Source organism: Penaeus vannamei, unplaced genomic scaffold, assembly GCF_042767895.1.
Source record: "Penaeus vannamei isolate JL-2024 unplaced genomic scaffold, ASM4276789v1 unanchor2674, whole genome shotgun sequence".
NCBI lineage: Eukaryota > Metazoa > Arthropoda > Malacostraca > Decapoda > Penaeidae > Penaeus > Penaeus vannamei.
This window is the reverse complement of record NW_027215662.1, coordinates 2,501-7,257: the sequence shown is the minus strand read 5'-3', so window position 1 is coordinate 7,257 and position 4,757 is coordinate 2,501. Positions and strand designations below refer to the sequence as shown.

Here is a 4,757-nt window from a genome sequence, read left to right as displayed (position 1 = left end):
CATATATATATATATATATATATATATATATATATATAATACATATAAAACATCACATTTTATATTTTTGTATATATATTGTGTGTATATATGCATGTATGTATAAATATGTATTATAAACATATATGAGGGGAGAGAGATCAAAATATTTATATCTATCCCTCAATCTACATTTTTATAATAAAAAAACTTTTTTTTAAAATTTCCCTTTTTATATTTTTTTTAAAAAGGGAAATTTTAAATGATAAAAAAAAAACCCAAAGAAAAATTAATTTAATCATTATCCATAAAGAAGGGGACCCCAATGTTTAAATTGTTTTTTACTGGGTTATTAAGAGGTGTTTGTATTTAGAAAACCTTTGTTAGGGAATTTACTCATTGTATTTGTTTACTTAGGGGAAAATAGTAAACTCAGGGAAAATCATGCTTTTCCCATTCAGATTTCACCCGGGAGTTTTGGACCCCTTTTTTATGAAAAATAAAACTTCCCGAGTGTTTTACATCGTGTTTTCCCCCCATGCATTAAAAGGCCCCAAAATTTATAAAGTTAAAGCCGTTTTTACCCTTTAATTATATTGCTCGCACAAATTTTTTCCTTTTTAAAATATTTTACACCTAATTTTTGGGGGTTAAAATTTTTATACGAATGGGTCGCCGATGCCAATTTAAACCGAAACCCCTGTAGGGAGATTTTTTAAACCCAAATTTTTTAAAATCGAAACAGCAGAAAAGGTTTTTCGCCTTAAACTTTTGCGAAAAAAAAAGGGCCAAAAACCGGGCCCCTTTCAAATACCAACCCCAACGCCGGGCCCCGGCCCCCAAATTTTTTGGGGGAATTTTAGGGAAAACCCTGGGTCGGTGGAGGCGGGGGGAATGGGGGAATTTTCGCTTTTCTTTTTTAGGGAATTTCCCAAAACAATTTTTTTCCAATATAAAACGGCCTTGGATGAGTTTTTACCTTTGGTTTTTTCATTTTTTTAAAATTTTTTTGAGAAGTTTTACCCCCATTTAAAATTTACCCCAAATCGCCTTTTTAAACCCAATTTTTTTTGTTTTAACAGGCTGCATTTTCCCAACTTTAAAAATTCCCAATTTTTAAAAAAATAATTTTTAAAAATCAAATACAAATATTTCGTTTTTTCACAGGCATTTTTATTAAATTCTTTCTAAATTTATGAAAACATCTTTCATTCTTTCCCCAAAATTTATATACAATTTTTAAATTTTTTCCCGCCCTTTCATCCAAGTTTTGGAGAATAAAAAATTTCTTTTTCACCACCCTTTTTTACTTTTCTTTTGCCTTTCATGATATTTTTTCATCCATCCTTCCTTTTAAAACTTTCCCAAATTAAAAATTATTTAAAAATTTTTTCCATTTTTTTTAATTGAAAAAATTTTCCCCTTTTAATTAGTTTTAAAACTTTTCCTTTCTTATTTAAAACCCTTTTAATCCTTCCATTAATTTTTAAATTTTTATCCATCCTTTCTTTTATAAAACATTTTTCCTTTTATTTTTTAAAAAATTTTTCCCCATCCATTCTTTTACCCCAAAAATTTTTCCATTCAAATTTTTAAAAACCCAACCACCCATTAATTTTTTTAAAAATTCATTTAACCCCTTTAATTTATAAAAAACCCCCAACCCTTTCATTTACCAAAAATCATCCATCTTTAAAATTAAATTTTTTAATACCACCCCACCCCTTTTCCAATCTTTTCTTCCCCGGGGGAACCTTTTATTTCAAAAGGAAAATTTTTTTTGGGCAGGAGTAGTTTTCCCCTTATTTTGTAGGGCCTTTTCCTCTTTTTTCCCGTTCCTGTTTCTGTCCTTTTCGGGTCTCTCCCCCGGGATCTTTTAAGTTTCTTGTTTTTATTTTTTAGTTTCTGTTTTTTTTTTTCTTTTTTTTTTATTTTTTTTTTTTTTTTTTTTTTTACTTTTTCTTCATTTTTCCCCCTTCTTCTCCTTTTTTTCTCCTCATCTTCCCCCCCTTCCCCCTACTTTTTCCCCTGCTTCCTCCTTCTCCCCCCTTTTCCCCCCTTTTCCCCCTTTCCCCCACCCCCCCTCTCCTTCTCCCTTTCCTTAACTCTCCCTTCTCCCCCTTTTTTCCCCCTCCTCCTTCCCCCCCCTTTTTCCCTCCACTCTCCCCTTTTCCCCCCCTCCCCCCTCCTCCGACCTCCATTCCCCTTTTCCCCCCCCCCTTCCTCTCTTCCTCCTTCCTCCCCCCCCTTTCCTTCCTCCCCCTTTCTCCTCCCCCCCTCCTTCCCCCTTCCCCTACCCTTCCACCCCTCCCCACACCCTCCTTCCCCCTTCCCCTCCTCCTCCCCCCCTCCCTCCTCCCCCCCCTTCCCCACACCACCCCTCTTCCTCCTCCTCCTTTCTCCTCCCCCTTCCCTCCCTCCCCTCCTTCCCCTTTCCCCCCTTTTCCCTCCCCCCTCCCCCCTTCTCCTTTTCCCCCTCCTCCTCCTCCCCCCCCCTTTTTCCCCCTTCTCCTTTTCCCCCTCCCCCCTCCTCCCCCCCCTTCCCCCTTTCCTCCCTCCCCCCCCTTCCCCCCTTCTCCTCTTCCCCCCTCCTCCTCCTCCCCCCCCTTTCCCCCACACCCCCCCCCCCTCTTCCCCCCTCCTCCTCCCCCCTTCCTCTCCTCCCCCCTTCCCCTCTTCCTCCCTCCCTTCTCCTTTTCCCCCTCCTCCTCCCCCCTTCCGCCCCCTTTTCCCCTTTTTCCCCCCTTCCCCCCACACCCTCCTTCCCCACACTCTCCCTTCGCCTCTTCCCCCCCCTTCCCCCCCCCCTCCTTCCCCCCCCCTCTTCCTTTTACCCCTCCTCCTTTTCCCCTCCCCAAGGCCCTTTGGGGGGGTCGGGGCGCCGCCTAAGAGGGGCCGCCCAAGACGGTGCCCAAGACGCCGCCCGGGCGCCGCCCAAGACGCCGCCCAAGACGCTGCCCAAGACCCCGCCCAAGAGGGCCGCCCAAGACGCCCCCCAAGCCCGAGGCCCAAGACGCCGCCCAAGACGCTCCCCGACGCCGCCCAAGACGGTGCCCAAGACGCCCCCCAAGACGTTTTGCCCAAGACGCCCCCCAAGACGGTGCCCAAGACGCCCCCCAAAAGACCCCGCCCGCCGCCCCCCAAAGACGGTGCCCAAGACGGTGCCCAAGACGGTGCCCAAGACGCCGCCCAAGACGGTGCCCAAGACGAGGCCCAAGACGCCGCCCAAGACGGTGCCCAAGACGAGGCCCAAGACGCTGCCCAAGACGCCGCCCAAGACGGTGCCCAAGACGCTGCCCAAGACGCCGCCCAAGACGGTGCCCAAGACGCTGCCCAAGACGGTGCCCAAGACGAGGCCCAAGACGCCGCCCAAGACGAGGCCCAAGACGCCGCCCAAGACGCTGCCCAAGACGCCGCCCAAGACGCCGCCCAAGACGCCGCCCAAGACGCTGCCCAAGACGCCGCCCCAAGCCCCGCTCCCCAAGACGCTGCCCAAGACGCTCCCCAAGACGCCCCCCAAGACGCCCCCCAAAGACGCTCCCCAAGACGCCCCCCAAACGCCCCAAGACGCCCCCCAAGACGGTCCCCAAGACCCCCCCAAGACGCCGAAGACGCCCCCCAAGACGCTTTAAAGACGCCCCCCAAGACCCCCCCAAGACGCTCCCCAAAAACGCTGCCCAAGACGCCGCCCAAGACGCTGCCCAAGACGCTGCCCAAGACGCCGCCCAAGACGCTGCCCAAGACGCCCCCCAAGACGGTCCCCCAAGAGGGTCCCGGGGGCGCCGCCCAAGACGGTGCCCAAGACGGTGCCCAAGACGGTGCCCAAGACGCCGCCCAAGACGCCGCCCCAAGACGCTCCCAAGACGCCCCCCAAGACGCTCCCAAGACCCCCTAAACGCCCGCCCAAGACGCCCCCCGGACGCCGCCCAAGACGCCCCCCAAAGACGCTGCCCAAGACCCCGCCCAAGACGGTGCCCAAGACGCCGCCCAAGACGCCCCCCAAAGGGCGGTGCCCAAGACGGTGCCCAAGACGGTGCCCAAGACGAGGGCCCAAGACGCCCCAAGACGGTCCCCAAGACGCCCCCCAAACGCTCCCCAAGACGCCGCCCAAGACGCTGCCCAAGACGCCGCCCAAGACCCCCCAAAAACGCCCCCAAGACGCTCCCCAAGACGCCCCCCAAGACGCCGCCCAAGACGCCGCCAAGACGCCGCCCAAGACGCCCCCCAAGCGCCCCCAAAGGGCCCGCCCAAGACGCCGCCCAAGACGCCGCCCAAGACGCTGCCAAACCCCGCCCAAGACGCCGCCCAAGACGCCGCCCAAGACCCCGCCCAAGACGCCGCCCAAGACCCCGCCCAAGACGCCGCCCAAGACGGTCCCCCAAGACGCCGCCCAAGACGCTCCCCCGACCCCGGGCCCAAGACGCCGCCCAAGACCCCCCAAAAACGCCGCCAAGACCCCGCCCAAGACGCCGCCCGGGGCCTTTGCCCAAGACGCCGCCCAAGACGCTCCCCAAAGGGCGCCCCCCCAAGACCTGCCCAAGACGCCCCCCAAAGACGCCCCAAGACGCCGCCCAAGACGCCGCCCAAGACGCTCCCCCGGACGCCGCCGCGGGGAGGGGCCTCCTGGGCCCCGGGGATGGGGTGGGCGCCATCTGCCCCTGCCGCTCTGCTTTTGGGTTTTTGGTGCGGTTTGTGATCGTCTGTTGGGGGAGGTGGGTTGGTGGGGTAGGTGGGGGGGGGGGAAGGGGGTTTATGTCTGGTGGGGGGGTGGAGGGTTG

The 4,757-nt window shown here is 52.7% G+C and overlaps 1 pseudogene; it reads left to right on the top strand.

Moving 5' to 3' along the window:
- The first annotated feature begins 2,838 nt into the window (after positions 1–2,838).
- On the top strand, positions 2,839–4,667 carry LOC138861199 (proteoglycan 4-like; annotated as a pseudogene).
- The last annotated feature ends 90 nt before the right edge of the window (positions 4,668–4,757 follow it).